This window comes from Littorina saxatilis, linkage group LG5 (genome assembly GCF_037325665.1).
Source record: "Littorina saxatilis isolate snail1 linkage group LG5, US_GU_Lsax_2.0, whole genome shotgun sequence".
In the NCBI taxonomy this organism is placed as follows: domain Eukaryota; kingdom Metazoa; phylum Mollusca; class Gastropoda; order Littorinimorpha; family Littorinidae; genus Littorina; species Littorina saxatilis.
This window is the reverse complement of record NC_090249.1, coordinates 19,482,206-19,494,659: the sequence shown is the minus strand read 5'-3', so window position 1 is coordinate 19,494,659 and position 12,454 is coordinate 19,482,206. Positions and strand designations below refer to the sequence as shown.

The 12,454-nt window shown below is 40.2% G+C and overlaps 1 protein-coding gene and 2 long non-coding RNA genes across 4 annotated transcripts in view; 1 reads left to right on the top strand and 2 right to left on the bottom strand.

The window, feature by feature from the left end:
• Nucleotides 1-12,454, bottom strand: part of LOC138966496 (uncharacterized) — a 105,971-nt gene that overhangs the window by 36,982 nt on the left and 56,535 nt on the right. The window lies entirely within an intron of this gene.
• On the bottom strand, nt 3,565-5,895 carry LOC138966494 (uncharacterized). The gene is made up of 3 exons (XR_011455702.1): nt 5,756-5,895; nt 5,098-5,190; nt 3,565-4,407 (listed from the first exon to the last, which is right to left on the bottom strand). It is a non-coding gene; the product is annotated as an uncharacterized lncRNA (long non-coding RNA).
• Nucleotides 5,953-12,454, top strand: part of LOC138966495 (uncharacterized) — a 6,888-nt gene continuing 386 nt past the window's right edge. The window contains exons 1-5 of the long non-coding RNA XR_011455703.1: nt 5,953-6,192; nt 7,513-7,676; nt 8,863-8,997; nt 9,280-9,438; nt 10,876-12,454. The exon at nt 10,876-12,454 is cut by the window's right edge and continues 386 nt beyond it. This is a non-coding gene — a long non-coding RNA (uncharacterized lncRNA). The remainder of the gene's footprint in view (nt 6,193-7,512; nt 7,677-8,862; nt 8,998-9,279; nt 9,439-10,875) is intronic.

Sequence of the window (12,454 nt, the reverse complement as noted above, 5' to 3'; positions counted from 1 at the left end):
ACGATGTAGCGGTCTTATGTGTGCGGACAAGCGTTTTATGTGTCAAGGGCATGATACACAGGGGGGTATCGCCCTGTCGAAGACCTTGCCGGTTTTTTCAACGTTGAAAGGCACAGTCCCTTAAGAAAATTGTACAACAACTTCTTCTTCTTCTTCTTCTGCGTTCGTGGGCTGAAACTCCCACGTGCACTCGTGGTTTGCACGAGTGGAATTTTACGTGTATGACCGTTTTTACCCCACCATTTAGGCAGCCATACGCCGCTTTCGGAGGAAGCATGCTGGGTATTTTCGTGTTTCTATAACCCACCGAACTCTGACATGGATTACAGTCTTTTTCGTGCACACTTGGTCTTGTGCTTGCGTGTACACACGGGGGTGTTCGGACACCGAGGAGAGTCTGCACACAAAGTTGACTCTGAGAAATAAATCTCTCGCCGAACGTGGGGACGAACTCACGCTGACAGCGGCCAACTGGATACAAATCCAGCGCGCTACCGACTGAGCTACATCCCCGCCCCAACGATTTGGAATAGAAAGATATAACGCCTTCATTAGTGGCAATATTCAACAATTTAATGCTGATTGGAACAAGTACAAGAATCATTTTTGATTGATCCTGTTTTGTTTGTTGTTGGGTTATTTTTTTTGTCTCCTATTAGGCTACACGTGTCCAGTTTAAAAGCCTTCTATGTCCACAAGTCCGTTTTGTTTTTAATTGAACCTGTACTCAATAACAATTACCTAGACCACCACCATCTCTCTCTCTCTCTCTCTCTCTCTCTCTCTCTCTCTCTCTCTCTCTCTCTCTCTCTCTCTCTCTCTCTCTCTCTCTCTCTCTCTCTCTCTCTCTGTCCATTTTGTTGTGGCAGTGTTGAAGAAGTCCACTTTGTTTTAGTATGCCCTAAATATGCTGAGTTAAGAGCATATTATATTCCACGAAAATACACTAGAATCCCATCATTGTTTAAATTAACCATGCTGTTTTCAAACACTAGTAAGCCGCTATTGCTACGTTTTTCTACATTTGTCATGAAGGCGCTTTCCATTCGTAATCCATAATCCGAAAACGAAAAAGGGCGATACTAGTAGGATGTTCTTGTTTTTGTTCACTATGTGCATTTGTATGCTGGTGCTCGAGATGTGCTCATCTCCATGAAAAGGGCCCAAGGCCTACTCATTAAAACATTCAGACTTCAGACTTCAGACCTCTCTCTCTCTCTCTCTCTCTCTCTCTCTCTCTCTCTCTCTCTCTCTCTCTCTCTCTCTCTCAATATACCTCAACTTAAACAACAGCTTTTATTTAATAAATCAGTTTTCATGCACAAGATCCTACATGACCAAGCACCCGAATATCTAACTCACTTGTTTCAATCAACACCTTCTCGGTATTCCACTTTCAAGCATAATCTGGCCTGCCCGAAGCCACGCATTGACATATTTAAAACTAGTCTTTCATACTCGGGAGCTTATGTCTGGAACTCCCTACCTACATGCTTAAAATCGACCAGTAACCTTAAAACATTCAAAACACATCTGCAAAAATACATTCAAACATCACTTTAATGTAATGTGCCTGGTTGCTCAAACGTATGTGTGCCTTTTATCCTTCTGAAAATGTGCATGTATGTGTCTTGCGTCAACTTGGTGTGATAAGAATACATTCTCGTGTATTACTCCTTCTAGTATCTAAGATAGTATTACTGCATTTTATATTGGCATGGTGATTCCTTCATAATCTAAGATGGTATATATTAGGTCATGAACGGGTTTTTATTCTTTTATTTTTTTTATTTATTGTTTTTTTTTTAAACTTTGCTACCTGATCCTTTATTTGGTTAGTGTGTCGTGTTATGTTGGCTTGCCTTATAAGTTAGTTGATCTTCTGTGTGTGTGTGCGTGTGCGTGTGCGTGTATATATGTGTGTGTGTGTGTTCTGATAATGTATGGTTGTATATCTGTATATCACATGTCGATAAAAAATGATCTTATTCTTATATTACTATTATTGCGTGTGTCTGCGTCCCTGATAGCATGCTAACGTTAATTTAACGTTAATTTAACGTTTGCATGGTTAGATTTTGGTTTACGGTTAGCATTAAACGTTAAATTAACGTTAAATTAACGTTAGCAGAAAAACGGTTCTAAAGCAAACGTTAAATTAACGTTAAATTAACGTTAGCAAGCAAACCGTTTTCATGGCAAACCTTTTTTAAACGTTAATTTAACGTTTGCCTGAAAACCAATATAAAACGGTTTGCATTGAAACGTTAAAATAACGTTAAATAAACGTTTACACATAACCGTTCAATATCAAACCATTTTTAAACGTTAATTTAACGTTTGCCTGAAAACCAATATAAAACGGTTTGCATTGAAACGTTAAAATAACGTTAAATAAACGTTTACACATAACCGTTCAATATCAAACCATTTTTAAACGTTAATTTAACGTTTGCCTGAAAACCAATATAAAACGGTTTGCATTGAAACGTTAAAATAACGTTAAATTAACGTTGGCACATAACCGTTCAAAATCAAACCAATTTCAAACGTTAATTTAACGTTTGCCCGAAAACACAAAAAAAACGGTTTGCACTGAAACGTTAAAAAAACGTTAAATAAACGTTGACACATAACCGTTCAAAATCAAAGCAAACACCAAAAAAACTAAAAAAAACAAAATGTTGTAATTGTTGTGGTGGTAACATTGACATTAACAAGCAACACAAAAAAAATTTGAAAAAAAAAAAATTGGAAAAAAAAAAAAAAAAAAAAAAAATTGACATATTATATCAAAAACAAACGTTTCAAAAAAATGTATTTGTAAAAAAAAATAATAAAAAAAACTACCATAATGTAACGTTAAATTAACGTTAGTTTTATGGCTAACGTTTATTTCATGTTTTATGGCTAACCTTAAATTAACGTTAGATTTAGGTTATTTTGCTCATCAAGATAAACGTTAAATTAACGTTAACATTTAACGTTAATTCAACCAAAATAAAACCATAATATAACGTTAAATTAACGTTAATTTAACGTTTACCGCTAATATCAATTTGACCAAAATAAAAGTATAATACAATGGCTGTTTGAACGTATTTTTCACGTTGAGTGCAAACATTAAAAAGAACCCCCCAAAAAACATAATCAAACAAATCATAAGGAAAATAATTTTATTTAATTTTTTATTTTGCTTTTTAAATTTTTTTTCTTATTTGAAGATGCATTTCCCATAGTCTTTTCTGTCTGCTGTTGTTGTAGTGTTATATATGTAGCTAAAACCATGTTAAAAAAAGACAAGCAAACACCAACATGTAAAGTCAAATCAAATTTTGAAAAAGGTTTTTGGTGAGAACGGTTAACTTTGCAGCTAACGCTATATGATCTTGTTGTATTACTTAATCCGGAGAGCATGCAGGCTGTTGATTTTTTTATTTTTTTTATCTCTGTCTCATTGCAAGAATGGTACTGGCCAGGTCTCATATTTTGAGCCAAACAGTGTACGTACATGCTAACATAAAACAAAACAAAATACAAATAAATAAACCCAGTAGAAACATGTTTTGATAATATGTTCTAAACATTTATTCATCATTCCCTGATATTTCCACAATGTAAAAAAAAAAACCAATGATACAAATTTCAAAAGTTGAATCAGTTTTAAAGTTTCTAGAAGTGAGTTTGGATATACCACACTTTTAGGTTCTGTACCTAGAAATTTACCAATTCTATTCCATCTTTTGGGTTTAAAAAAGTCTTTGCAGATATATATTATACATCCGACTTGATGCCAGAAGAGACAAGGAAATATGAGGTTATTTGCAACACCACCAGCAGAGGAAGAAGTCGCTCACTTTGCAGCAGCAGATAAAAAGAATTGTTGAATTTGAAGCAGGAGCAGACACAGAAGTTGTTGAATGTGTAGTATCTGCAGCAGACAAAGAAGTTGTTGAATTTACAGCAGACGATATATTTGTTAAATTTGCAGCAGCACACAAAGAAGTCATTCACTTTGCAGCAGCTCCAGACAACAAGAATTGTTGAGTTTTAAGCAGGAGCAGATACAGAAGTTGTTAAGTTTGCAGCAGGAGCAGCGGCAGACAAAAAAAGTTGTTGAATTTGCAGCAGACGATATACTTGTTAAATCTGCAGCAGCAAACAAAGAAGTCATTCACTTTGCAGCAGCTCCAGACAACAAGAATTGTTGAATTTTAAACAGAAGCAGACACAGAAGTTGTTAAGTTTGCAGCACCAACAGACAAAGAAGTTGTTGAATTTGCAGCAGACAATATATTTGTAAAATCTGCAGCAGTAGCCATGGAAAAAGTTGTTGATACAACCAGTGCAGACGATGACATGTCTGCAATAGGCGACTTTGAAGATCTGCTCCACATGCTATGACACCTGCAAAGACAAAGAATGCAACAATATTAAAACAAAGAATTCAGTGTTATTTCAGAACTTCAGTGTAAACACTATAATTACAGTATGTCTTCTTTGTTGGTGTTCTTTGCTGAACATAGAACTGAAGGTAAATAAGGTTTAAATTGTCTTTGCATTATGCCAATATTGTTGAATTTACTTCTGTGAATTTGCTAACTTTGATAGCATCATTCTGTGTTTGAATGAAATGCTCTATGTCAATGCTGCCTGGCACGGATAACATTAACAGCCCTACCAACCCGTCCACCCACACCCCCACCCCACCCCCACACACACACTCACACAGAACACCTTCCAACAAAATTTTCCCCAGACTAAGACAATAGAATGTCAGTTGGACCTTGACTAAAAATATGCATAGGTAAAGATGTCCCAGCTACAACAAATTGTTCTGTCAGAAGACCTCCTACATCCCGAAATGATGTGATGGCCAACCAGCCAAGGATTAGAACAATGCGTCATATAATATCAGCATGTATCAATGACCCTAGGCTGAGGCCTGACAATAATACTGCCTTCTCTCAAATTATATGATTTTTTGTTATAAATATAATAATATGACTGCTGGAACATTCATCTTAGCGTTAAACAAGGATTTTACCTGCAAACACACACACACACACACATACACACACAGTGACACACACTTACTTGGCCTCAACAGCCAGAATGTCGGGGTTGTACCTTGTAGTTTACATCCCTGTGAATGCTTTCTGTTCCATCCTCATGGTAATTCCTCCCACCCTGCAATGAAAATTGAAAGCATTGATGTGTGAATTGCATTAATTACAATAGCCTAAACACACTCAAATCTTTACTTGTTAATGAAGACAGAGAGATAGAGAGTGGGAATAAGGGGGGGGGGGGGGGGGGGGAGAGCAGTTGTCAATCAAACCTTGTTTTAAAAATTTAAGTGTCTTTGAATAGATCATTTTCGAAAATAACTCCCCATGCCTCTCCTGAGATCTCTTCTTTACTGTACAGTTATGCATTTGACCTGAAGCTGTAAGATTGAACAGTAAGTGCCCTGCGTGCACATGTGTGGAAAGTATCAGATTGAGAGAGAAAGTCTCAGATTGAGAGAGAGAGAGAGAGAGAGAGAGAGAGAGTAACAGACAGACAAAGACAGAGAGAGAGACTGAAACTGAGAAAGAGACAGAAGGCAGGAAAGAAAGAGAGAGAAATCCACCTTTCCAATCGTTATGCATGATATTGCTTTGATATTTGTGACTCGTATGAAAAATAAGTCAACAATCACAATGCCAACGGATCGTGAACTATGATTTACAACAGTACAGTTCAACATTACCTGAATTTCTTCCTGCTGAAAGTTCCATTTGCCATTCGCCTCAGCGTCACAAGATCTGTATTAGTCCTGATATATGCTGAAGTGTAGCATGTTATCTTATACATGTATCAGCAGTCACACTGGCTTTGAAGTTGCTGGCGTTTTAAAAACTGTTACAGAAACTTTTTTTAATTTCGATTCCACTGTGAAAGGTTGAGACTGAGAGTACTGTCCCTTGGCGATCAAGGGAGGTCACTCAGAATTTTCGTTCCTAGTTATCGAACTTGGACGTAACGGCAAGTTGTCAACAAATGCGTTGGGAAGATGGAAAAACTGGCAGTTGCAAGAGCACTATGTGATACACCAACAGAAACGAACCAGACTGGACAGTCCAATACTAAGACCGAAGGCGCAAGACATAATTACTGGACTGGTTTCAAGAGTTTTACAAACTTTGAGTGAGTATCTTGCCTTAGTGAACTTGGAAGATATAGATTTGCTAATTGACTTATTGAGACTTCAAGATGTATATTTTTTTCTCTCTTGGAATACATGAGACTAAAAAGTGTGTTTGTTTCTTATGTGTGTGTGTGTGTGTGTGTGTGTGTGTGTGTGTGTGTGTGTGTGTGTGTGTGTGTGTGTGTGTCTTGTCTTTCCATTACTGCCCACAATCAACAGTAGTGATTATTTCGGCACTTGATGGGATGTTGCGCAAGTCCAATAAAGTAGCGTTTCCAGCATCCAAAGTCCATTAAAATTCACAGGTTGGGGAGTATGGGGGGGAGGGGACATGAGTCACAGTGGCTGCTGGTTTAGTGCGAGGCGCGCGACACAAAGGTGTCGACAGTGCGGGCCTCGACGACAGCTGCTGGTAGAGAGTTCCAGTCCTTCACTGTGCTGGGTAGAAAAGCGGCACTCCGATACTGAGTGCGGCAGGTGATGAGGCCGAACTGCTGGCAATGGCCTCTTCGCTGGCGTGGTGGTAAGGGGGCCAGCTTCGACTTGATGCCCGGACAGTGGACGATGCTGTTCGTGATCTTGTAGAGCATCGATAGGCGGGCAAGCTTCCTGCGCTCCTCCAGAGACTGCCACCCAAGGGAGTCCAGCATCCGGCTGACACTTGACGTGTTGTGGTAGCGGTTGCAGACGAATCGGGCAGCTCGTCTCTGGACGGCCTCCAGCTTGTCGATGTTCTTCTGGGTGTGCGGGTCCCATACTGACGAGGCGTACTCCAGGATAGGCCTGACAAAGGCCTTGTACGCCTGCTCTTTCACGGATCTTGATGAGATCTTCAGATTGCGCCGCAGGAACCCCAGGGTCTTGTTTGCCTTGCTGACGATGTTGTTGATGTGGTCGTCCCAGCACAGGTCACTCTGAATGGTCACACCTAGGTACTTGACCGCCTTCACTGTCTCCAGCGTATGCCCGTGGAGCTGGTAAGAGGGCTGTAGTGGGCGTCTGCTCCTCGTAACAGGCAGGGTGTTGCACTTTGCAGGGTGGAACTGCATGTCCCAGTTCTTCTCCCACTCGGCTAGGCGATGGAGGTCTTGTTGTAGCTGGGCCTGGTTATTTACGCTAGTCACCACCCTGTACACTGCAGTGTCATCCGCAAACAGGCGCGCTAGTGAGTGTGTGTCACTGTGTGTGTGTCACCGTGTGTGTGTGTGTAGGTGTTTGCTGTTTTTCTTTATTGTTGTTGTTGCCTGAAATGGTGATTTTATAACTGAGAATCCTTTTATGATTCTGTTGTGCATAATAAATAGCTTTTATTCTTTCAGATTTATACCACAAAAAAAACCTGTCTGCATTTGGTGGGGAGGTGCCTTAACTGGTCAAAAGAAAAGTGAGCCGATTGATGGCATGGCCGTTCATCGCATTTGGATGGTAAAAAGCAAAACCAGTTTCCATTCTTCAACAAGCTGAAGGTTTGCATTGGAAAACAGTAAGTGGTTTTTTGACTCACATGCGAAGCAAAAGTGAGTCTATGTACTCACCCGAGTCGTCCGTCCGTCCGTCCGGACGTCCGTCCGGACGTCCGGACGTCCGGAAAACTTTAACGTTGGATATTTCTTGGACACTATTCAGTCTATCAGTACCAAATTTGGCAAGATGGTGTATGATGACAAGGCCCCAAAAAACATACATAGCATCTTGACCTTGCTTCAAGGTCAAGGTCGCAGGGGCCATAAATGTTGCCTAAAAAACAGCTATTTTTCCCATTTTTCCCATTTTCTCTGAAGTTTTTGAGATTCAATACCTCACCTATATATGATATATAGGGCAAAGTAAGCCCCATCTTTTGATACCAGTTTAGTTTACCTTGCTTCAAGGTCAAGGTCACAGGAGCTCTTCAAAGTTGGATTGTATACATATTTTGAAGTGACCTTGACCCTGAACTATGGAAGATAACTGTTTCAAACTTAAAAATTATGTGGGGCACATGTTATGCTTTCATCATGAGACACAATTGGTCACATATGATCAAGGTCAAGGTCACTTTGACCCTTATGAAATGTGACCAAAATAAGGTAGTGAACCACTAAAAGTGACCATATCTCATGGTAGAAAGAGCCAATAAGCACCATTGTACTTCCTATGTCTTGAATTAACAGCTTTGTGTTGCATGACCTTGGATGACCTTGACCTTGGGTCAAGGTCACATGTATTTTGGTAGGAAAAATGTGTAAAGCATGTGAGTCGTATGGGCTTTGCCCTTCTTGTTTAAATGAGTTTTCAATGTAACTGACATAACAATTTGTTGTATAATTATTATAATCAGTTGTGTAATGCTTGCAAAACATACACACATGTACACACGCATCCCCCACCCCACCCCACACTTTCCACATATATATACACACACACACATGTACACACGCATCCCCCACCCCACCCCACCCCTTTCCACATATACACACACACACACACAAACTCCAATTTGAACTGTTCCTGTTTCAGTGGTGGACCTTTCTGGTGACCTGTAATTACTCAACTGTCAGTTGGAACATATTAGGGAAAATAATCTATCATTGTGCTTTTGTAAATTTGTTGGTTAAATCAGAAGTACTTACAATTCTGTTTCCAGTCCTTTGTGCAAATTCGTATTAATTGGACATTATTTCTTTCAGATGAAAAAATCCTGTCTACAATCGGAGATGGGGGTGGCAATGGGAGGGGGCCACAGTCTGAAGGATGGCTGTACCAAAGCATGCAGTTGGAAGGGGACAACCCATCAAGGTTTACAATTATCAGCTTTGAAAACAGTGAGTACAATTTGGTACATGTATAATTATTGTTGTCAGTTGTTTATTGCTTGCAACAGACTCCCCCCCCCCCCACACACACACACACACACTCATAAATTCAATATCAACCGTTTCTGTTTCAGTGATGGACTGGTATGATGAACTTTTCTGTTTTTAAATTTAATAACATTCAGGAAAACATGTTGTCATTCTGTGCTTGTTTGTTTGTTTCTGTGATAACTGAGAATCCTTGTTCTCATTCCTGTGCACATGTATTTATATTGATTTTTATTCGCTCAGATAACAAACAAGTCTCCAATTGGTGGGGAGGTGTCTGGACTGGTGGGAAGAATGATGAGTTCATTGATGACAGATGATTGTACCAAAGTTATTCAATCGGAAGAGGAAAAAAACATCGAAGTTTCCATTGTCTGTGCTGAAAGTTCACACTGTTGACCAGTAAGTGAATTGTTTAAATCAGTGTCGTCTTTTTTTTCTGTGGTGCTTAATTTAAATATCAGTTGTGTAATGCTTGCAACACACACACACACACACACACACACACACACACACACACACACACACACACACACACACACACACACTCTCTCTCTCTCTCTTTCTCTCTGTTTCTTTCTCTGTTGTTACAAATTGGGCTGAGACTTGATTTTGCATATATGTGGACTTGCGCCTGTGTGTGTGTGTGTGTGTGTGTGTGTGTGTGTGTGTGTGTGTCTGTGTGTGTGTGTGTGCCTGTGTGTGTGTGTGTGTGTGTGTGTGTATACATTGGTGTGTTTCTTAGTACAGTAGTACCTGCCATATCCGGTCACCCATTAGTCATTGCAAAGGTGACCGCAAATATCAGGTGGCCGTTCATTACAGGCCCCCTCCTCCTCCAAAAAACCCAAAAAAACACGATCAAGTTTTCATGAAGAAAAGAAAGCGATCATCCACGAGCCGCCGATTCATTGTCTCTGTTAGTTTTGCTTTCGTTTATACATCTTAATTATTTGCGTGTTTAACTCGATCGTCCTGGCTAAGCTATTGTTTCGTATGTTTCTATGTGTGTTGTTTGGATTATTATATATGTATTTGAGTGTCAGATAAACAAGTGTTTCAAACTCACATCAGCTGTGATCGATCCGGAAGTGACTGCCGTAAATGTACATGTATGCGCATGTCTGTATTTACAGTTTGCGCATGCGTAAGTATTCATGTCGTCTGCTCGTGCTGTGCCGTCTGTGCACACAACACACACACACACACACACACACACCACAGGCGCTCGCCCGCGAAAGTGACAAGTGGCCGTTAAGTGGCCGCTCCTGTCGAGTAAGAGGGGCACCTTAGGGCAAAAATCAGTGACCGTTGACCGCGTCAGACAGGTTAACGGCCATTAAGAGTCAATTATAGAAGGAAAACTCATTAGTCATGGGAAAGCTGGCCGCTCCGGGTAGGTTCACGCCCACGAAAGGGCCGGAAATGGAAGGGACTACTGTACATGTATTGTATGTGTTTGTTACTGCTAATGTGTGTGTATGTGTGTTTGTTGTACTACGTTGCAAGCCCCTGGAGCAATTTTTTGATTAGTGCTTTTGTGAACAAGAAACAATTGACAAGTGGCTCTATCCCATCTCCCCCCCTTTCCCCGTCGTGATATAACCTCCGTGGTTGAAAACGATGTTAAACACCAAATAAAGAAAGAAAGAAAGATGTGTGTTTGTAAGTGTATATTTGTGTTAGTGTATGTGTCTGTTAGTGTTGTGTTAGTGTTAGTGTGTGTGTGTGTTTGTGTGTGTGTGTGTTTGTAATCCCAGCCATTGACTAAGGACCATGTGTGATTTAGTTTGTAATCCCAGCCATTGACTAAGAACCGTTTTTCCTTCTCTATCCCAGGTTGGTATCCTGCATAAGATTATGACCACTTCAAAGTCAGGGAGCTGGGCCTGGCCACATAGTTCAAGCAGAAGTTGAACTACTCCCTCACCATTACCATCATCATATTCTGTGAGGTGGACTTCACCTACGACCAGAAGTTTGACCAGCGTCAAAGAGCGAGTGCAGGCAGCTGCTAGTGCTACAGGACATCATTGCGCGCCATCTCACTAACAAGATTCAACACCTTTGCTGACCCACAGCTTCTGAATGCTGTGTTTGCAAAGCAGCCCGGCATCAATCAATCAATCAATCAAGGAAAGACCCTTTTGTCAATCGTGGGATCTTTAACGTGCACACCCAATGTAGTGCCATCATTCAGGACTAACACCAACAGTTCATAAACAAATATTCACTGTGCACACACGTTTGGCAAAGTGGAGCAGAAAACTTGCAGTCTTGCTGCTTGTTAATTTTTATTCATCGATGATTGTTTTTCATCTAGCTACTCCACAAAATATGTTAATATCTTTTGTGATAGCAAGAATCTTAATGAAATGAAGCAGAGCGCTATTTTTAATTTTAAGATCTGAGAAACAAAGGGACGTAATTGCTCTGCTATATGACATGTGCAACAAGAGTAAGTGAGATTATGTGGAAGCAATTTTCTTGGCACCTATGAGAATAACACGCTTTTGAATGAACAAAAGACTTTACATGCATGTCGCACTGTATGCATTAATAGCGCTTACATCCCTTTGTTTCTCATATTTTGTGCTACTGACTTGCTTGTATTACTAGAGACATCCAGGTTTGCCTTCGTCAAAAGTTTGTGAGTTCCGATCTTAGCGAGTTTGTTGAAGTGATGACGTCACATCCCGTCACGGTCACCACTTTCCAATTTCGGTCCAGATCTACGTGAAGTTCTTCGTGCGCGTTGTCTGTTTTTCGAAACGGTGATGACGTGACGAGTAGTGTTATATATGACGAGTCTTTTTTATCGGAATATTCCAGACATCTGAATATGCTGGGTACACACGCAACACTGACAATTTTTTTCGATTTTTAGATTCATTCCTGTAAAATCTCCCAACTCTAAAACAAAATAGGCCTAGTGGAAACAAGTGTCTTGTGCAAGAGAGATCAAGGGAGATAATTGGCAGGATATGTCGCCCGTTGACTCAAGTTCTGAGTTTTGTGTGGGTATCCGTGTTCATGCACTAGGCCTCCAAAATGAAAAGTTTACAGATGCACAGTCCACAGAAGCGTCGTAAAGATATCAAACTTTAACACTGCGCACATAAAACATATTTTTAACATAATGAAAAGGACTAAAAGTACTCTCAAAGATTGCTGATTAAGGTTCGTCAAACACGCCTTTTTCACCACGCAGATCTTCGGCAAGCAGTGGTGGGCGCGAAAACCCGAGCGCATGCGCATTGAGGCACAAAGTTAAAAATAGAGAGGAAATTCCCACCACCGACGAATGTTCGTCTGACGAAGGTTGAATCTGGATGTCCCTAGTGATTGTGCAAATAATTTGTATTGTTTTCATCTCTGATTTTGTCATTAACAATGATCGCTGTCGATAATGAGTTTG